The sequence below is a fragment of the Hesperophylax consimilis genome, chromosome 5 (genome assembly GCF_061612785.1).
Source record: "Hesperophylax consimilis isolate HC1 chromosome 5, BYU_Hcon_1.0, whole genome shotgun sequence".
Lineage (NCBI taxonomy): Eukaryota > Metazoa > Arthropoda > Insecta > Trichoptera > Limnephilidae > Hesperophylax > Hesperophylax consimilis.
In genome coordinates, this window is record NC_142840.1 from 24,240,402 (window position 1) to 24,264,073 (window position 23,672).

General features: G+C 34.3%; 1 protein-coding gene across 2 annotated transcripts in view; it reads left to right on the forward strand.

Moving 5' to 3' along the window:
* The window catches only part of LOC149423679 (CD151 antigen-like), a 490,631-nt gene that overhangs the window by 191,148 nt on the left and 275,811 nt on the right, over positions 1-23,672 (forward strand). The gene's annotated exons all lie outside the window — the stretch shown is intronic.

Sequence of the window (23,672 nt, forward strand, 5' to 3'; positions counted from 1 at the left end):
GGGAGATGTGTGATAATAATGAGCGCTTTTGTAATTCTTAAGGCTACAGTGTTTCATTGGTTTAATGCGTATGAGGAGTATGTGTGTAATGATTGCTTTTATAATTCCTACGACTACAGTGTTTCATTTCATTAGTGCGTTGGAGGGAGATGTGTGATAATAATTAGCGCTTTTGTAATTCCTATGGCTACAGTGTTTCATTTCATTAGTGCGTGGGAGGGAGATGTGTGATAATAATGAGTGCTTTTATAATTCCTATGGCCAGTGTTTCATTTCTTTCATGCGTGTGTTAGTAGTTACATTTTTCCTTTAGCATTATTGTGATAAAGAATGTGTGTTTTGTTTGTGCTGTAGCCATAGGAATTATGAAAGCGTCCAATGTATAAATATATTTATTTATTTACTAAAACGAGTCTAATTCGGAATTAATTCATTAATTAATCCCACCTCCTGTCTATGTTGTCAATATTTTCTATGTTTTGTGCAGGTCCTAAATGGTAACTTTGCTAAATTTATATTAGATTGGTAAAAAGGCTTCGGTTTGTTCAGAGATCATGTTGAAAGGATAAATAGCGCTTTAATGGCTAAAATGCCATTTGTCCTTTTCAGCGTTGATATAAGCTGACATTCATTTTAATATTGAAGATGAGGTGGGTAAAATTGAATAGATCTTTTTTTTTTAATTCATCCATTTTAATGCCCATTTCGTAAAATTATTATCATGTTTTGATATTTAAATTCATCCTTATGCAATATTAGGTATTTATAAGGATAATCAGGTGTCTTAAAAACTGTTCTATTACAAATTTCTTGAGTTAACCAGTTAATCGGATTATTCACTATTATTATGCCGGATTATTAATTAAACCAGTGGGTAATCAAGTACTTGCCTATGCACATATTTGACCCAATTATTATGTGTTTTATTCATAAGGTTAATTGACTTTTTACAATTTTTCGAAGAAAATTTCTTCTTCTGAAAGCTTATCACTTTGTGATGTCATTATTTATTATATTAAAACACAAATAACTTTGTTTACATCACTTTAATATATGGGTCATTCCGACGTTTCGTTCAAATTTGCCTGTTTCCGCGGATTTTTTTTTTTTTGCCTTTTTACTATATATTTTTATAGAAATGGGTTCCCGTACCTATCAGATGTATAAAAGTGAAAAGGGCACCTTTGTGCGACACTTGGATTCGAAGAAAATTGATGGAAGGTAATGAAGGTGTGGATGGTAATGAAAAACTGTTGGATGGTAATTTAAAAATTTGGATGGTAATGAAGTTTGGTAATGAAATATTAATAGATGGTAGTGAACATGTTTAAGGTTCTTAAAATGTCTGTGAATAATGAAATTTGAATAGAAACTGAATAATAAAATAGATTTCAAATCATGCTAAGTATCATTTGACGTGGTGAGCGGATTAGGAAAAAGAAGAAAAACCTATTATAGTGAAAAACTAAATGCTTTATTCAGACTTTTGAACATTGGAGACAAGAAATACATTTTTTCATACGTAATCAGTTCTGCTTACTTATGCTTTTGCAATATCTGTATGAATTGTTAAAAAATAATGGAAAAAAATATCAAAATACAAATTAAGAAAAGGCAGCTGGAACATCAAACCCAACACAACTAAAATTTTCCTATTATACTACTTACCCAGAAATTATAAGGAATAGTCAAATTCTTTATAATTACGTTTTATAAGTAGGTTTGTACACAAGAAATACAAAATTTTAGCAAACAAACATTGTAATATTTGAAAAATAGAAATAATAAAAATAATAATTAAAAATAAGAAAAAATCAGAAGTCAATTGAAATGCAGTTTAAAATAAAATCAGAGATACTTAAAACCAACACAACATATGTAACTAATAAGTACAAGATAAAGGTCTTACATCTCTAAATAGGAACATAATATTTAAGGAACTTGAGATCATTCTTGTGAAAGTTTTTGCTGGAAAACTATTTCAAATCAAAGTTCGGCAAATTTTTGAAAGTGAATTGTCCTCTTTCATTTTCATCTGGATCTTGCAAGCGCTGAAGAATTTGTGATTCCAAAATGAAATCGTCGTCACTAATTGTTGGCCAGACAAATTTTTTGGAATTCCCTTGAGCTTTTTTCAAAAAAATTACTTTGTACTCTAGTGTGTACTCATGTTTTCCAATAATTTTCCCAATGAAATGATGTGTCGTGTAAGTTATTTTATATTGAACCATTATCCAGTCATCTAAGTAGTATTTGAATGGCGCCTCCTTATCCTCTTTGTTGGTTTCCTCGTCAATGTCCATGTGTGGGAGTTCCACAGTTTTGGGGGACTGCTGTTTTGATTCATCGAAATCAGGATATTCTACTCTTAGGGATCGGATGAACTTCTCGAACTCACATTGATCGAAAGGATTGAATTCTTGCGTACTATTTTTATAAAGGGAATAATGCTGATAGTCGAACGGGACGTTTGAGAGTATTTTCACTTTACATTTCTTTTCTATAGTTTTAGCAGGCTCTGGCGTTGAAGCAATAGTATCGTCCAAAAACGTGGAGCCGTCGAATTCGCTCAATAGCATATTGTCATCAATATTATTGAAAATAGTAGGCGAGTCAATTTGTAGGCTTAAGTTTTCAATATTCATGTCAACTGTGACATCTATACAGGCTTCGTCATTTTCTACATTCAGTACTCCCAGATGTTTGCTGTGCTTACATAACAGATTGCTGTGTTGGCAACTGAAACAGCTGAGGCTTCTTAAAACAACACTGTATGGCAACGACGAAGACCAAATCACCTGATGTACTTTGATTGTTCCTTTAAATCCGGGAAGTTTTTCTGGAAATTTATTCCGATATATTTCGTCTTCTGCAATGACAGTCAATTCGACGTTTTGAACATTTTGACGGACAACTTCAGCAAACTCTTCAAAGGAACCAATGTCTCCGCCAAATTTCACGTAGTTGTCTGCAGATCTCTTCACAACCGCTCCGATGCCATCTGGGGCCCCCTTACCATGTCCCGCCTCTTGGTAGTTCCATGTGACCCTCTCGATATTAGGAACTTGATCTATTAACTTTGTTATCATATAGAAAATGTAGCGGTTCCTATATTGACTAGATGGCGAATCAGATAAGAAGTGAATCGTTGCAAGCGATGGAACCAAATCCTGCGCCATATTCAGAACAGGTACTAGATGTGCCCATATAGCTGAAGCATCATGATTGAGGCACCGACTCATCGTGCAAAATGATTTGGTTGAAGGAAGACCCGTCTGGCTGTCTACATAGTAAAGTACTCCTGTATGAAGAGAGACTTGTCCTCGGCTGCCACCAAAATGAAAGGACTGAATTTCTTCATGGTATTTCAACCAATAGTTCTCGCTAAAATCATGGTCCCAGATGCACGTAAAAATAACCCTTACAAATTTATCATTACCCTCCACACCCTAAATTACCATCCGGCAAAAAAATTTACGATACGGAAGGTAATGAGACGGAGGGTAATGAGGTTTTGACAATCTTTCCTTAATAACTCGCTTAATAATGACATTACAAATCTTTATGTTTCAATAAAAAATAGTCCGACTAATTATAGTTTATAGGTTCATGATTCGAATTTTTAAAACATGCACTTACTTTAAAAAATGCTGGAAGGTAATGATGCCTGGTCGGTGACAAAGTCGTTTTCGAGCACGGAGATCGCAAATATTTCTTTATTCAGCGACGCACGTCCTCCCCCGTCCAGATATAGCGGTACACTGATTAGTAACGGAGGCGCGGGGTGGGGTACAGCTGACGAACAGTGACAAACACGGTCACAATGTTAATTACCGCTTTGGCGGAAGACGACAGCGATTTTTTTCTGGACAAAAACAAAATCTCAATTCTTTCTATGATACAGTAACTTTAAAAATAAATTAAACACCAATAAATATGCAAAATTAGTTGTACATTCAGGTCGATTAATGAATGTAGTGATTTTACTAGTGTAAAATGTTCTTATTTATTGATCAATTTACCGGTCCCTCATTTACACGGGGAAGGTAATGAGATTTTAGCATGTTTTTTGTATACCATAAAGTTATTAAGTAACAAATGCCTAATCCGGTAAATACTACTTTTTCCTTTTTTAAATAACTACATTTTCCAATAAAACTTTCTTGAAAAACATTATTTTTCATATGACTTTTTTGCAAGAACATGCGATTTGAACGAAACGGCGGAATGACCCACATATATTACCTCTACATGTTTCATGAACAAAGTTCACCTCATCAGGAGCAAGTATATACTGAATTCAAAAATTAAACTTTTTACTATTTTTTTTAAACTTTATTACTGCCTCAGTATGTACTGAGTACTGAACAAAACTTGTGGGTGGTTCTCTTTATTGTGGGTGGAACACTCTACATATTACAAGAGAGGTGAGCATTGAAAATCAACAGTACATCGATATCCTCACTATCCGTGGTAAATGGGGGACACTAGAGTCCTTTAATATAAAAGACAGTTTAACCGAATTGAGATTGGGTAAATCATACAAAATATATATAAACAAAAAAAAGGATTCTGGTAGTATTTAACAACAAAACTTTAAGAAAAATAAATTGTTGAAATCGAAAATATGTTATCCTATGGATAGTGCTTTTGACAGCTTATCGAGAGGATGTTGAAATACCCCCTTCGTGTTGAGCCGCATCAGATTAGTAAAAAAAACACCAGGTAGTATTTCTATCCAAAAATTAAGGAGGAATGATGACCTATCTAGTTATAAAAAACACCAGGTAGTATTTCTATCCAAAAATTAAGGAGGAATGATGACCTATCTAGTTATAAAAAACACCAGGTAGTATTTCTATCCAAAAATTAAGGAGGAATGATGACCTATCTAGTTATAAAAACACCAGGTAGTATTTCTATCAAAAATTTAAGGTGGAACGATGACCTATCTAGTTATAAAAAACACCAGGTAGTATTTCTATCCAAAAATTAAGGAGGAATGATGACCTATCTAGTTATAAAAAACACCAGGTAGTATTTCTATCCAAAACTAAGGAGGAATTATGACCTATCTAGTTATAAAAAACACCAGGTAGTATTTCTATCTAATGACCGCCATCAAAGCTGAGGAATGAGGACCTATCTAGTTATTGAGGCATTGCTGTCATTGGCTAAAAAGGTCAGGCTAATTTTTAACTCTTCAGTAATCTAAATGCAGTTTTATTTTAATGAATTATGTACCCTAGTGATTTTTTTGAGGTGTTGCGCTACTTTCTACTTTAGCCAACGTTTTGTACAGCATTACATTGTCCATCATCAGGTCAGATGTGTAATCTGTTTATCTGTAGTCTCAGATTACACATCTGCCCTGATGTGGACACTGCAATGCTGTCCGAAACGTAGGCTAAATAAGGAGGTAGCGCAACACGGCATAATACCTTAAAAACCAATCACCATAATACTTTTGGCCGTGAAAATCTCAAACCAATTATGTACCAATTACCAATCTACCCAAATGACGCATTAAACACTTGCAAGAGACCATTTTTTATACTTAAATATTATACACGGTGTCCGGAAACTCGTAGTACAAGCGGGAAACTGGAGAATCTACACCACATGGGGAACCCAAAAAAACATAAAGTTTTTTGATTTGAGCATTTTCAAAAAAAAAAAAAAAAAAACCAAAAAAAAATATTTTTCGGCTATTTTAGGGTTAAAGTTTTTTCTGGTGTTTAGGGTTGAATAACAGATGTTTTAACCCTGCAGAGCAGAAATATGTTATGATTACACCGGGTTAAATGAAGGGTGATTTCAAAATAATGCTTCAAATCCGAGTTTCTTCATTTGTTTTACTTTCAAATAGTTTTAATTAGTTGGGTACTTTGATCTTCAGTAATAATTTATAAGAATTTGATTAAAAAAAAAAAAAAAAAAATTAAAAAAAAATCAACTTCAAACTCGATTTACTCGATAACGAAAGCTCAAATAAAAAAAAAATATACTACAAAATCGACTCCAAATGTGATGTAGATTCACCAGTTTCCCGCTTGTACTACGAGTTTCCGGACACCCTGTATAATTAGTCATTATTGTCTGTCATCACATCTTGTATAGTAAAACTGTCATAAAATTTACTTTTATTTTCATCACAGTGCAAAATCTCTCGAATTTAACGTCATTTTATTTTGTCATTGGACGTCACGTTCATAAAAAAGCACAATTCTCCGAGTGTATATTGACGAAAAAAAATTGCCATGTTTCTTGTCAATGTGTCAAATACATACTTCGAACGAGAACGGATAATAATATACTCGTACATACAGGGTGTCCGGGGGTAATGTGCACAAACTTTGGGAGTAAAAATAAATAACTTTTTTTCGAAATTCCGCTGTTTTTTTTCCATTCAATAACATATTTCCGTATCAGAATATTATTTTCTCCACACAAAGAATTCTAATTTTGGACTCTTATTATTTGTACTATCGTGTAGATTCACCTCCCGAAGTGTGTGACTTTACCCCTGGACACACTGTATATATTATCTTTCGTGATAAGTACACGTCAGAAAAACGAATTTTCAGTTTATATCATTATTTCAATCTCCGGGACAGAATATTTCCGTGGTGACGTTTCTGAAAATTATATTTATTGGTATAATGGACTCCATTTGACAATCAATTTGTTGTCACGAATTCCAAGATACATTCGTTATAATTTGAAGAAAAAATCGGTAATGTAGACTCGCTACCGTAACATAGATAAGTACACTTGTTTCTATGAATTTGCAAGTTATTATTTATAATTTAACTAACTAATTAACCATCCCATCACATCCATTAACACTTCTTACCTCATTCACATTCATAAATCGTCTCATACATAGTCTTCTATTATTCTGACTCTTGACATGGCCCGACTCAAGTATCTGATTCACTTGATCGCGCCATGTCTTCCTCGGGCGTCCCCGACTTCCACTACCAAATAATTTATAAAAAGCATTTCATAAGAATTTTGCAACTAATCGTTGGTACCTATTGATAGGACTTCTGCCTATCAGAACGCGCCAATAAACAGAGCGACTCAACTGCTTAACGATTCTGCATTAGCCATCGACATTTTCAATGTCACCTACAGACAATTCAGTAACTATCTTATAACACATGTGACAAAATAGTAAAACTGCCTTTGTAAACCTTTTAATTTGTAATCTTCTCCGTGATATATTGGTGTATAACCGTTTCATGGAGAACATGAAAAAATAAATAACTAATGTAATTTTTTCTTAGTGTTAGGTAAGTGCACAAGTCTAGGTTACTTTTTTTAATTTGCTCTTTACCACAATTTATTATTTTCTAATCACTTTGCTCAATCTGTTTTCTGTCAAGAAGAAAAAAACATAACTTATTGCGTCATTTGTACTAGTTATTGTTATTATTATTTCAGCGTGATTCGTACTAGTTGAACATAAACAAAACATTGAAAAATAAACGCTGACTCACTTATGAATTTTGTTTCGATTACTAATTCATTCGAATAAATTTGAATCGATTATTTAGAAGTAGATATTGGTAGCGATTATGCACATCGCTAATTCCGATTATCGCATCGGAAAAACTAGGCAAATTCTGCACAAACTCATTAAAATGCATTCGAAACAGTGCATTGAGTTCTAATAACCAAATGTTTAACGGTGCACGAATCGATTTACGATTGCTTTCGCCACTGCAATAGTAGTATGTGGGATGAATCTGTTAATGTGATCCTGCCGTTGAGAGTACTGTTGTGCCCTCTCCTTCTGTTACATTCGTCATTTATGTGAAAGATGGAGAGGTAACAGCGGTACGCCTATGTGTTTATATCGGTGCAAATTTCATTTACGAATGCCTTTCGCGGTGCGTCACGATATATGACTCATGCATTCTGTAAAATAATATTGTTATAATGTCAAGTTTATAAGCACCAGAGTCCATTAATGTTAATATATTATATTTCACAATTATAACAAGGACGGACTGGTAATGTATTTGATACACTTGATTGTGTTATATCTTCCTCTGGAATTCCCCAACCTTTTATTTCATCCACTCTTGTCAACCGCGACCATGTTATTACTAGAAATAGGCGTTGTAGTATCGTATACCGATGGAGCCTACTATAAAAACATCACTGTTTCTATTTCCTGTTGTTGCGAAAACTCTTGAACGGTTAGTTCTGCAATTTCACAGCTTTTCCTTCCCAGATTTATTAGTTACACTGAAGTTTTAGATTTCGTTGCTATTAACATTATGAGCTGTGTAGCTTTGAAACATTAATTTATATGTCTAAGCATGAGTCATGATGAAATATTGCTTGTTCCATGCTTTTTAATCCCTGAATAAAAATACATATGTATTTTGGCAAAATAGTTTAAACTTGAAATAAGTAAACGTCGTTATAAATGAAATGAATGTCGTTCCTCAATTCAATTTTGACGCCCCCTACATGTACTCGGAGAAAAATAAAAAACTGATACTAAATAGGTACTAAGGACAGGTTATTTCAGAGAATTTTAACAATTCGTCAAATTTAAAACTTAATTGTCATTTCTGTGAGGGTTCTTTTTAAGTTCTGTTAATATTTCAGTTCTGTCAAGTAACTGGCCTATAATGACATATTAACATTGAATACGACTTTCATAGAACCCGTAAATGAAAGTTGAAATTTGATAAATTGTTCAATTGCAATGAAACAACCCATCATAAGTATCAATTAAAGCCAATGTTTTATGAGGACGACGGAACACGTGTTCATACAAATACTGATTTTGATATTCTCATACTGATATTGTCGCATTCCGTCATGATATTTAGTAGGAAAAGAATACGTGTTCTCGATATATTCTGAATGCCTAATATTTTTTCAGGAAATTGACATGCTTAACTTTTTTAACAAGATCATTTTTCTCCGTGTAGCTCCCGGCGCCAATGGCCCAGCTATCCGCTACGCTTCGGCCCTGGCCAGGTCTCACCTTTGTTGCTTTTCAGATTTTGACTCCCACATTCAAATATAATAAAATTTCTCGGCTTTCCCGTTCCCAGGCGTAGGCTCTAAATTATAAAACAAATATTTGATTTTCGAGATTACGCTGTACGTCCATAAGGCCCGCACAGAACCAATGTGCGGTAACTTTCTATGCATTGTTATAGAGAATAATTGAGAATTCAACAGACGGTTCCTTATCTCGGGAAGCCGATGTTTATTTAGTAAATTGGACAAAGGCTTTTTTAATGGAATTTGAGGGCATCGTTCCTCGTCCCTCTCGATTCCCTCACAAAGTGGTGTCATCCTATTTATGTAACAACCGGTTTCCAGGGAAAAATCTACTAAAAATAGGTTCAAATATGTGAAATTAGATTTAACTTTCTTGATTATTTATTTTTAAAATTTAATACTTACTTTTATGATATCTAAATTACCTGGAGATCAGATTTTTTACGCTTGATGGACGTGTTTCTAATACTGTGGTTAAAAAACCATTAGCTTACGTTGAATTCAAAAACGATAAATTTAATTAAAAAGTTGATTATAGGTTTCAAAATTGCATACCAAATGCGTATCGCTGACAGCTTAATTAAAACTTCTTCTCTCGGAAACGAATTTTGCAACAGCAAGTGATTTTTTTTATATAAATAAGTTTTGCCAGTGGCGTGGATATGATTTATTTTACAAATCTACAGTGTTATTCAGTTATTGATGAAATTTTTTACACTTGACCTTCAAAACAAAAGGAAGATCACTGTATATATGCGCTTTCGAAAAACCACCCAAATTCCATTTTTCCACCCCTTTTCAAAGCAGAATTTTGATACTTGATGAAATTTTGCGCACTTAACGTTCAAAATGAGAGGAAAATTGCTGAATGAAATCAGATGTGGACAGTAATTTTCCTCCCATTATTATTAAATAGTCCAGTCAGTGGGGGATAAAAAAGGGCTCCACCTTGCAAAAGGTTAGGTAGTAGCGATTTTCACATATGTTGTTAAGATTGGGACTCTAAAGAAAAAAAAAGTTTTCGACCTTGGGGGGGTCGAGCTCGACCCGCCATCTTGGATTGAAGGTGCCAAAATTTGGTTTTTTCAAAATAATTATGAAGTGGTTGATTTTACAACCAATTTATTCAAGGCAAACTAAAAGATAACCAAATTATCTACATTTTTTGTGGAAAGTTTTTTTTTGTAAGTCTAATAGGTAACGAGTTACAGCGGTTGAAAGAAGAAAATTTTGACAAAAAATTGTAAAACTCCAGTTTTCTTGATACATTTTGTACGAACATATTACACAATATCATTTTAACGTATTTCTACGTTACAATATACTTATATAGCATCATCCGTGTGCTCGATGACGTTGATTTGTTATAGTGGGATCCTAGTCTACAGCTGACTTGGCAACACTGATTGAGTCGGGGTGGTTACAGGACGTTGCCTGGATGCTCGGTCAGTCGTGCGCAAAGGTACGAAATGATCATTTTATGGAGTTTTCGAACAACTTCCAGAAGACGTGCAACCTGAAGGTAGCAAAATTAATGTTGTAGATGGAGGATATCTTTTACATAAAGTTGTATGGAATCGGAATGATTATTTTGGGTCAATTTGCGAGAAGTACGTTCACTATGTAAGAAATCACTATGGATCATATGCAGTCATTGTTTTCGATGGATATCCGCTTGATGATGGTGAAAAAAATACGAAAACCGCAGAAAGACTTCGCCGATCGAAGAAGCACATGTCTGCAAATGTTCTTTTCGATGAAACAATGCCAGTTCAAGTTTCACAAGAACGATTTTTAGCCAATGAAAATAACAAAGTCCGTCTGATTTCGATGGTTACAAAGCAATTTATACAGGATGATTTTACAGTTAAGCAGGCTGAAGAAGATGCTGATGAGTTGATTTTCAATACTGCGATTTCTTTGTGTTCATCATATGACGCTGTTTTCATTATTGGCGAAGACGTTGATCTCCTAGTTCTGCTGACAGCATTAGCACCACCCAAAAATAGTATATATCTTCGCAAACCCGGTAGAGGCAAAACTTTTGAAAGATTGTATTCCGCGAATAGTGTGAAATACAAAGAGGCGGCTGAGAATATTCTGTTTCTTCATGCCTTTAGCGGCTGCGATACAACATCGTCCTTCTTCAACCAAGGAAAAAATAAATTTTGTTCGCTTGTGCAAAACGACACTAGACTCAATGCCATGATAGGAATCTTCAAACAACATGATGCAACACCAGAAGACATAGCAGTTGCAGGAACACGCTTTCTTGTTGCTTTGTACGGGGGTGACATGGATAAGGAAACCTTGGAAGAAGTCCTCTACAAACGTTTCGCAAAGTCGACAACAAAAAGCAAATTCAATCTTGCCTCTTTGCCACCAACGAACGACTCTACACGGTACCATGCATTTAGAACGTACCATCAAGTTCAAAAATGGTATGGAATCCAAAAAAATCCAGAAAACTGGGCCTGGAAACGTGACACCAACGGGCTTGTTCCAGTAAGAATGACAAAGAAACCAGCACCCGAGACTTTATTAAAATTTATTTCATGCTATTGTAAAAAAGGATGCGGCGTTGCATGTGGCTGCAGGAAAACTGGAAAGTGTTCTATTGTATGTGGGTGCTGTAATGGTCAAACATGCCGAAATTCGCCAGAGGTTCACATCGATGTCGAGGACGAAGAAGAAGAGATTTTGTCAATGGAAGCCCAAATATCACAGGCAATGAGTTAGATGATGACGAAGACTGTTATTAAGTAACATAATTTATAGTAACATAATTCACAGTAATGTAACATAATTTACTGTAGCATAACGCTGGTATATCTGTGGAGTTGACCTACTGGGGATACCACAATAAAAAAAATGCGCAATGTTCTCTACCTCATGGTGGTGTGGAAATGAGTTAACAAAATTATTATAATTATGTAATGAATAACCCGAAAAAATTACAAAGTTGGGAATTTCATCACTTTTTAGAAAAATATTCACATTTCCGCCACTGTAACTCGTTACCTATTAGACTTACAAAAAAAAACTCTCTACAAAAAATATAGGTAATTTAGTTGTCTTTAAGTTTGCGTTCAACAATTTGGTTGTAAAAACGACCACTTCACAATTATTTTGAAAAAAACAAATTTTGGCACCTTCAATCCAAGATGGCGGATCGAGCTCGACCCTCCCAAGGTCGAAAACTTTTTTTTTTCTTTAGAGTCCCAATCTTAACAACATATATCAAAATCGCTACTACCTAACCTTTTGCAAGGTAAAACTCCCCACTGACTGGACTAAAAGTCAAATGTGCAAAATTTCACAAAGAAGTTTCAAAATTCTGTTAGGGGTGGGAAATAGGTATAGGGGTAGTTTTTGAAATATCATGTAGACAGTGACCTTGCTCTTGTGTTGAATGTCAAGTGTGCAAAATTTCATCAATTTCGGAATAAAATATTTGTATAAAATCTTATTCACACCTATGTGTACCTATTAGGTATATCTAAATTTTCCCTTCAACTTATATGATGCTGGATGGGGTTCTCAACGGCTCCAATTTATCAATTTTATTTTTTTATCTTCTGTCTTTTGAGCAGTCTTGAAATACCTATACCGTTAGTTGTTTTGGGTTTTTTTCCGTTTTAACCCCTCCCAGGAGGAAAATAATTTCCCTCAGAGCCTATTTCATTTTTTGGGATGCTGTGTCGAGGGTTTTTCAAGGAAAAGAAGGAGAGGGAAGTTCTGGGAAGATAAAAAGGCATGAGGGTTGGGTTGGAATGTAGGGACCAGTGTGAATAGGAGAGACGGACATAATATAAGGAATCCCACAGCGGCGCAAGGCGATGGGTCGAGAGACCAGTTGGAGTGGTCAAAGGGTTTCCCCAAACCAGCCTCTTCCGATCTGGCTCGCCATGCAGCTGGTGGAAAGGCGCTCCTCACCTGATGGAGTGTCACCGACTAAATCACCAAACGTAGCGAACCAGAGGTGTTGGTTATCCAATAAATGGTTAAATGTGGTAATACTAATTAAACAATGTATCATTCTCAAACATATTTATAATATTACCATTAATTCAAATACATTCCTGGAAATAAATTTAAGAGGAAGCTACAAGCCAAACACGTGTATATTCTTGGTATACCTTATATTGTAGGTAATAGGCATTAAAATCGCTTGAAAAACGAAACGGATTCTAGAAACGTTCGACTTCAAGCACATGACGGCCGGCATAGTCCAGTGGTAACGCATTGGACTGCCATTCCGAAGGTCGCGGGTTCGAACCCGGCGTGCGCAAATAAATTTTATTTGATTAATTTGTGTTATTTTCACAATTAATTAATTAAAATAATATATAGTATATTTGCGGCACGTTCCAGAGTGGAAGATACTACCAGTATCGCCCTGGTGTAAGACCACCATTCCGAATTGAAACGTTGCTCCAAATGGCTTTAGCCGTGTTTAGTGACTAGATCTGAATAGCCAGGTACTTCCCCACCTTCCTCTTTCCCTTCCCCACTTACCTTCAGCCTCACAACATCCCCCAATTGGGGATGCCATAGTCTCACTGGCTCCAGACGGGAGCAGTTGGGACTCTTGTGAGGTATTCACTATAAAAATAAAAAAAAAAACATAACTGGTTTTTATTTATTTTCTAAATAATTTTATAAGAAAGCAAAAAAGTTAATTAAGTGAAACTGTCACAGATAATCTTAGCTTTAATACAGTATTTTTAAAAGTTGTTTCCTTTACGTGTTCATACATTTCTATTGAAAAAAAAAATTTTTTAGTAGCTTACATTTATATTTTTTATTGGGTAATTTATTTTTTATTTGTATTCTACTCAAGCGAAATGATAGGAAAACCTTTAATTTATCTAAAGCCTATTTTTTGGTATTCATAATGTACACCAACTCGTTGTAAAGATAAGTCAAAATAGTGATTTAACAATTATGTATCGGATAATTGGGAACTTCCATTCAAAGAGATTTCGGTAATCTACTAGATGAAAGCGCTCTCGTGACACACAATTCAAGATGGAACCACTGTGAAGATAATACGTGGGCAGCATCAGTTTAATACCTACTTACCTCTCGGAATCTTGCTTTGGAATTCACCTGTCACCTTGGAATAGTAGTACATAAGATAATCTAGAATTTACACCATGATCTAAAAAGGAGTTATTCCACGATAAAAATATAAATATATTATTCAAGAACATTGTGATATCATAAGAAAGCACCTAGTAGACTCGTGATGTGGGTGGGTAAAAGTGACACGGTTCACCAATATAGTCGTATTATGTTTACCATGTCCATAAAAGAACCGTTGGAATATTAGGTTCAACGGTGCTTGAATTATGAACCATGTTATTATGGTGTGGCTTACCACCATCAAGTATTATTATTGGCTTTATCAGATTAACTAAAGCACGGCTACTGTATTTATAACCGAAGGATTGGTGGGTGTGTGAAAAATCACAGTGCTGCATTGCAATATTAAATTTGATGTACACTGAAAGCATAATTGAATTAATTTAACATGTTGCCATATAAAATATATTTTTGCAAAAAAGTTGATGAAAAAATATATGGAGATATGAATCAAGATTAAATTTATGTAAATGATAACATGCTTTATTTACATACGTACATGATTAGTCATGCATATTTTTTAAGTGATGGAAGTCATAGGTAATTGTTGCAACCGGTTCAATCTATTTATTTATATTTTTATATCATGAATAGTGCCTGTCAGTGTGGTAGCTATAGCATTCACGTGGTGGGTGGATCGATCCTAAGGAGGGAGGGTCGCCTAAGGTCAATGACATTGATTTTCTTACCATGAAAGAATGTACCAGTGCCTTCAATTTCAGCCCCCTGCCACATTTGACGTAATACTTCCATTTTTTAAATTTTCTGATAACAGTGTAAAGTAATTTACAAGGTTTTCGAAATAGTGAATGGTCGAAATAATAGGGATTTCGGTTTACCTTTTGTTTAATTACGTGGGCACTATTGATCTGTGTTTTGAAACATTGTTATGTATGTTTAACTGAACCAACAAAAGTTTATAATTAATTTTATAGCTGTCGAAAAGAACACGAATAAATAAATAAACAGCTGTTTAATTGTGTGCGAGAGACACAGAATCTAGTTTGTGTGGAATTGAGTTATTATTTATTTAGTTGCAGTATAATTTGAGTTTGGTTCTAATTACGAGTCGATACTCATAATTTGTAATCAATCTTTGGTTACAAATTATGAGTGAATAGATATTAGGTCGAAGCTTCATAGCTCTTCATTGCAAAGACTTTGCGATCTGAATATGTAAGCGCTGACCTTGAAATTCTACACAGAAAAAGCTGTGCAAATTTCATGAAGCCAGAACTCTCCGATATAGAAAAAATATCAACTTTTTTGCTGCATAAACGTATAGATTTTCTGCTTTTTATATAGCGCAAATCATTATCGCCCTTGTGTAAGACCACCATTCAGAATCGAAACGCTGCCTGAAATGGTTTTAATCGTGTTTGGTGACCAGATCTGAAGAGTTGGGTTCTTCCAAACCTTCCTTTTTTCTATCTTATTCCCATCTCCACACCCTTCAGCCTCATAACATACCCCATTTGGGGATGTCATAGTCCAATTGTGCGGTATTCACATTTTTTCCTTTAAACGTTCATAAGATTCACTTATTCCCTCATTGATTTCCCTTAGGGCCTAGAACATGCAGTTTGTTTTGCGAATAGGTAAGTTAATTTATTTTACAAATTATGGTGCTACCATAAACAAGAAAATTTTCCAGGAATTTTTCGTATAATATAGAAATTATATTACAATTAACTTACGTCAGCATGTACACTTTAATAATAGTTTGTGCAATTATTACCTATGTCTTGTTAGCAGAGGCGGAGGTGACTTTTTTGTTTTGAAGAAAATCTCATTGTTTTTTGTTATAGTCGAAAGTTCTTTTCGGAAAATTATAATAGTTTTATTCGTATGAAGAATATATGAAAAGAAGAGGTGAAAATGAGTATTTTATATTACTAATTTAATACAAAAATCACAGGGAGAAGCTTAAAAATAAGATATTTGGACTCACACTTTTATAAAATACTGTCGAAAAATATTGATAAGGAGTTTGCCAACCACCCACAGTGCAAATTGCTGATTCACTGATTGAATAAGTAGAGGTCCAAAGTAACTGAGTGAATAACTGAATAAGTCGAGGTCCAAACTAACCGAGTGAATAATTGAATAAGTAGAGGACCACACTAACCGAGTGAATAATTGAATAAGTAGAGGTTCAAACTAACAGAGTGAATAACTCAATTCCATTGAACTCCATTCAGAATATATCGGAACAAGTTAGTGTTTAAACAGCTGCGCTTTTACTGATAAATATAATGACGAAATGCGACAAAATTAGAATTTTTATGAACATTCCGACATCCTAATAGCATATTCGTGTTTTATCGATAGGTTTTTGGGAAACCTGTCAATTTATTCGTTAAAGGCCTGCAGTTCAGTTTTTAACAGGAATACAAATAATTTTGCCAGCTTCTTAATAAATTAGCAATATTTTTTATCGGCAAGTTTTCTTCGTATAGAATGCGGTTTAATTTACTATAACGTATTTATACTTACACGGAGAAAACTTACTGATATGAAATATTGTTAACACTATAATGGTCGGGCATTTTACCGCCAAATTGGGGGCGAAGCGCAGGTGTTTTTTATTTTTATTTTAGCGCCAACATTAGACTATCCGCAAAATATTCATATCTTATGATCTATTTGATATTTTTCGATTAAACTTTCAGTGTTTTACTTTAAAAAGATTATTTATTTACTTAGCAATGTATGTGTTATTCCTTTTTTTATGAACAAAAGCTTTCTACTTTCCTGGGAATCATAGAAAAAACAGTATTTCACAATCGAAATTTATTCATACAAAATTACAAGATTATTTAGAAATTTTCAATACATATAAAAAAAAAACTATAACCTAATAGTGCTTCAATGTGTGATATCGTTCGAAACACTTTCCTTTATGCAGGGGCACATTGCGAAACTTGCACATGTACCGCGTTTCACTGCGTAGTTTGTGATCGGAACATACGCGACAACGATTTTTTTTTTGTTGTGTTTCAAACTCATTGTATTGACAGGTAGATAGATCGGGTATCGCCGACAATAGAAAACACATGACCCCGCACCCATTTAGAACCCCTTGTTTACAAGTTTCCCGCTCCTTACCGCTTTGGGCAACAAAACGAGTAAACTCGTCTCCCGCGTCTTATTGTAAAAAGGCGTATGACGAGTTTTCTAGTTTCCCGCAAAGAATGTGTTAATTTATTAAAAATATGACAAATTTAATCGTTTTCCTGTTTAAAATGGGACTGGAGGCCAATTTAACAATTTTCATAACAAAAAATCTGTAATGCACGAATATATTATGAGGATGTCGGAACACGTGTTCTTCAAAATAATAATAGTTTTGCATCTCGTCTATTAATTTTTTTCGGACAAGGGCAACCTGCGTGAACACGTGTTCAGATATCCCTATTCTTAATTACTAATATTTTATTGGGAAATGATCATGCAGTTTCAATTATTAATGTTTCTTTTTTTTGACTTTATTGAAATATTTAAAGAAAGATTATGTTTGCCAAACAATGTACATGTTTATATGTTTATAAAACTATTAGCACACACGAAGATGTGAGCTAACTTAAGATTAATAAATAAATAATAAATAAATAAAGTCACATTTATGACAGTATATTGATAAAAAAAGCCGTACTTATTTTTCTCCATGGAAATGTAGATTGAAGATTATTATTTTATTGCATTTTTGTATTAGTGAATTGTTTGTAATTTGCTATGCATTTTATGGCCGCATTTTAGATTTCTGTTTTCTTCCATCAATCATTATTTGATAGTGAATTTTAACAAGCGAGTCACGATTTGCAATTATTTGCATCTGGTTTTGACCTCTAACTCTCGCTGCATCTGACCCACTATCGTTCCCCGTGACCCCATAGACCCAGGTAACAGAAGAGCTTTGTTTTCTACTCACGACGATTCGTCAAACAAGTCACAAGATGTATGGTACTTATCATTTGACTGTCTGCCTCACAAGTCACTGGATTAATAATATCAATACATACCTATTTTCTGACTTATTCCGTTTTCTATGGACGGGTTGTTTCGGAGAATTTGAATAATTCATCAAATTTCAACGTTCATTTTCGGGTTCTGTGAAAATCCTATTCAAGTTCTGTTATTATATCACTAAAGGCTAGTTGCTTGACAGAACCGAAATAATAACAGAACTTGAATTTTTTTTCATTAACTTTGAAATTTGAAGAATTGTTCAAATTCTTCGAAACAACCCGTCCTTAGTATATTGACATTTTTGAAAAATTGACGACATGGCAGAACAACCTGTATGTTATATGTACAACCATATTCATTAAATGCGAGGAAAGGCTGCGCGGCCTTTTTTCATACAAAACTTAAATTTTATTTGATCAAAAAAATAAAAAATTTAAAGGTTTAGCAAATATCTAGTACGGATATATAATACTTTATTTGTGTCTGTTTTAAATTATTAAATTTTGGCTATTGAAGAATTCAAACTTTCGTGATAATAGACAACTTTGACAATTTTTTGTGAGGTAATGGTAATTATTAAAAAAATAATCTTGCCATTCTACTATTTAAATATAAAATAAAACATTGTAAAAATAGGTTTTTACATAATTATCATTAACTCACAAATAATTGCCAAAATCGTGAAACACGATTTATTTAATGGCCTGTGTTTTATAAGTGGAAACAAAAATAAATAAAGTAGCACCTATCCATAGGTACTAGATATTTGCTACACCTTTTAATTAAAAAATAATTATTCAGTTTGGTTGAGTATTTTAGACTCAAATCCAAATTTTAAGTTTATATGAAAAAGGCCGCACAGCCCTTTCTCTTAATCAATATAATTAATTGCACTCAGCATTAAGTCCAGAGTCCAGACCCACAGTTGCGTTTCTGTATTAAAAATCATGAGGTATATATGAGAGGCATATTATGGAGTTGCACGCACGAGAAGACGCGACGCTAGTGAGACTTTTTTGAATTTGTATGGATTTTGAAATAGACGCCAACTTACCGTAGCCGCAACTGAATTTGTCCTGTGACTAAGTTGCTCATGTGAGTGGACTGAGACTCTAGTGGTTATTCCCCATCTCCTTTCCCTTCCTTTCCTTTCAGATTCACAATGTACCCCAACTAGGGATGTCATAGACCCACACCCACAGGCTCCGGGCAGTTAGGAATCTCTTGCGGTATTTACACACAAAATAAATAAATTCACCGAGTTTCACGAGGAAAATCATGTGGCAAAGCCAGAACATGATTTCGAAAACTTTTATCAACTTGAAATCACAGTTCTGGCGGAGTACCCGTGAGGTAGGAAAGGGGGAAGAAAAGTGAATATTATAGTTTCGTAAGTAGCTACTTGACAATTCAGATCTGGTCACGAAATAAAACTAAAGACAAATAAAATAAGCAACGTTTCAATTCCGAATGAATTATTTTCAAATTTCACCTTTCTTTTTCAATTTTTTAATTTCACTCTCACGAAATACAACAGATCTGTGGAAGGACTGCTTTAATTTGACAATATTTTAAACCACTGTATCACTGGCAATTGCGGATAATTGTGACTAGCAGAATTCATTCTGTATCTAGCGTCCTAACCAGTGGCGGTTCGTGGTTTTTTAACAGGGGGTTCAGAAATTCAAGAGAAGATAAACATATCTAATTAAAATTTACTTACTGTTGTCCTTCGTCAAATAGTCGAATACGGCAGCAGTCACACAACTTAAATAAAGTTAGTGGGAGGGGTACCTACATATTATTGTTTTTAAATCACTTTACACTAGACACAATTATTAGATAATGAGAAAAGTTTTATAGGAATTAAATTATATTTATAATTATTAATAAAGGAAAGATCGTTTACTCCAATTTTACACCACGATGGGTCGCCTCCAAAAACTAAACAGGGGAAGCAAAATAACCGATTGGTTTCCTCGCAACCACATAACCAAGTACACCTCGCGTACCACTCACGTTTAAAAACTCGAGTGAAGATTTCTCGGTTTTCGCGGCACAAACCTGGTTTAATGAGAGGTCAGGACGCGAAGGCCCTTTATTTTTAATTTCCAACCTTTTTTCATAAGTATTGGCGTTATTTTTTTTATATAGACAACACTGTATTCCGCCATTGTATAAAAAAATTATGACAAAATATTCGCGACAATCAATAAACGCAAACGCATAAATAAACATATACGCAAACGCTTTCAATTTGAAATCCGAAAGAATACTGGAGATGGAGAACTGGACAAAACACAAAATTGCATAACTAGCGACGACAATGGGGCGTTTGCCGAAACTTTCGCAAATATAATTAAGGAATATAACGACTTATCTAAAAAAAAAAATACGAAAACAGAAATCAAAATCGGTCTACTTCAATAGGTAGTAGATTTACAAATGCCATAAGCAAACGGTTGGAGAAATGCAGAAACAAGAAAACAAAAATATGTACAAAAATGACTACAAAGAATACCATAATATAACATAAAAAATAACACTTGTTTCCCTATGGTTCAAAGGTCAAACGTCGGTCAGTCAGTCCGCGAAATGCTCGGGTTTCTTCGGTTACATTCGTCAATGTTCGGAGGTCACGTGATATCACAACGCGTGTTCGGCGCACACAATTTGTCTTAGTTTTGCAAAGAAAGACCAAATTTTGTATATGTCACCGTCATAGGGTCTGTATCGGCTAAAATTCTTTTGTATGAAGAGTTTGGCGCGGATTTCAACTCGCACAAAGTTGGAATATGTATCGTATTTTTCGGTGGCGCGGGTTTTGAAGGCGAAATTTTAATAGAGTGCTATCTATAATGTGCTTATATTATTATAAAACAAGTTTGTTTTATTTTCTCATCTTTTTAATGGGGGTTCGCCGCACAAACGCACTTTAGAGAAAACCGCCACCGGTCCTAACCGACTAATCCCCACCGTCGTTACACCGCGAGTTCCGTGTAACAATATAAAAAATATTCTGGCAATAAATTTATCGTAAGTACATTCGAGAGTTTTAATCAACAACTGAACACCGATTTATAGATTAGGAAGTTCTGTAAATGACAATAAACCCTTCTAAAGATATTTTTTTTGCCTTCGATAAATTTTGAACAGAGTCCTCAGAAATCAGAGCCAATAAGCATACCACTCTTTCTGAGGGTTTCAGATGCGCGTTATCTTTCTATTATTATGCTTTGCTTGATTGGCAATGTTAAGCCACTTATTAAGCTGATTGTATTTGTATCTGCAATTTAACGCAAATGGGTTCAAAGTCATTCAAATTATAACACTCACCTAACGACATTCTTTAATGCTACGTGACATTTTTGTAAATGCACAATAATTTTTAAGCTACAAAGGCTTAAAGGTGACAATAAATATGTAAATAGGAAGATATTTGCATAGCAAATTTTAGCGGATTTTCAAAATTCTCGAATGAAGTTAATTTGTCGAAATTTGCTTCGTTACTCGGTGATTAGAATAAATAATGCTTCGAGTCGCTCTTAATCCCGGATGTTGTTCAGTTCATTTTCAGCTCTACAATTTTCAAGTCGTTGCCTACGTACAATTTAATTTTTGACTGCACTATACGAGCCGAAGCAAGATAACAAATTAATATTGAGTCCCATATAAATAAAAATCGGACATATTTATCGAAGACACTATCTAGGTTGCAAACAAATTCTTTAGAACTTTGTAATCATTTAAAAAGATAGCAGCAAAAATATGGGAAAAATTAGTTGAGCGCAGTTGACTCCAGTCCCTGGGGAGGAAGGTTCAATCCTCATTTAAACCAATTAAAATAGATGTAATGTATTAAACCAAAACTCTGTTTTTAGAGGTTGATTTTTTCGCTTGGAAGCCGTACACAAATTTTTTGTAGTGTTTTGAAATGTTTGTTCGGCACTCAGAAACTAGATTTGAAAACTTCAAAAGTTAATAAAAACATTGTTTTTAGAGACGGCTTCAATGTAGATAAGTATCTACCTACGATAAGCTATACGAAATAGCGCTATATTACCAAGTATATATTATTTAAAAAAAAAACATGAGAGTTATTTCCATCGCCATTAGAGGAATTGGAAGAACAACCTAATTTGACATTGATTTTGAAATTTTAGTGATTGAAATCAACTTAATTATCAGCCATACCAGCCCGTTATGCTGTGATTTTTCTGGTATTAATTATTATTTTCCTCTATTTCTAATATTAGACATTTACTAGCTGGATATAAATAGCTGTTATACCGTTAATCTACTCTGATATTGCAAAGTGGAATAATACTGGCGGCCAGTATTTTTAACACGTATCGGAGTCTAGTTAACGCCAGCTTAGTAGTAAAGTTGGCAGGGATTTGTTTTGTTCAAGTTTATCGTTTCTACGGTCATTGGTATCCATGCAAGATTCCAGTACTTATAGCACGATCATATAGCACTGCATGTAGCTGGTGGGACTTTGGTTTCCTGTTTGTGGAATGTTGTGAAACATTGTATGCACTTTCAGCACAATGTTTGTTCTGTGTCCCAGAGATCCCATTTTAACAAAGTTGATACCACTTTACCAAATATTGTGAGCATTCACCAACATTGGTGCAATTTTACCAAAATTGGTAGCAATGTGTTTCCTCCCGCCTACATGGGTCTCTTCACTCTTTTCTCTCCTCAAAAAGACCATCTAATTCGTATTAAAGTACCTAATGAAAGTATTATATATTTTATAGTTTACCTACTAGCGCGTACTCATAAAAAAGTTATAGAGGAGCTATTACCTACTAATATCTTGTCTTAAGTGTGTTCTAATACACGCGAATTGCAGTGCGCAGGGACCAAATTCGGCATTCGAGCATTAGAGGACAAATTGAACTAATTGAAGGTAAAAAGGAGGAACATTTTTTTTTCGTTTCGTGTCTGAATTAATGGGATAATATGAATTCTCGACAAAACAGTTCCGATGAAAATAATTTTCTGTTAAAAATATTTTGGGTAGATACTTTATCGCTTGTCTGAATTCTCCAAAACAAACACTTCCAATGATGACACAATTCAAATTCTTTTTTTAAAAATAAACCGATTTATTTTTAAAACGTGTATGGATGCATTTGGTATTTACAGCACTAAGCATAATGAGAAATCATATAACCAGTCCGCCGCATAATAGGTACTGTGATTCACCAAACAGTTTTCACCTAAATCTACAGCAAAGCGTCCCTATGGCACCGATGGACACTGGGATGGCTTTAATTTTAATGCAGTTACGGCTTTAATAATTTCATTGTGCCACGAGCCTCAAGCTCCTAATTCCGACGAGTTATACTGTCAACTTTATTGTGTTACCAAAGTTCACATACAACCGGGAGAATAATGTTACGAACTTTAACATAATTATTGCGGGCTTCTCATCGTTCTTCGTATTTCGCCAAAGGGGTATTCCGCAACTTAGACTCTTTGATGGGGAACATCCCCTCGAGTATACCGAT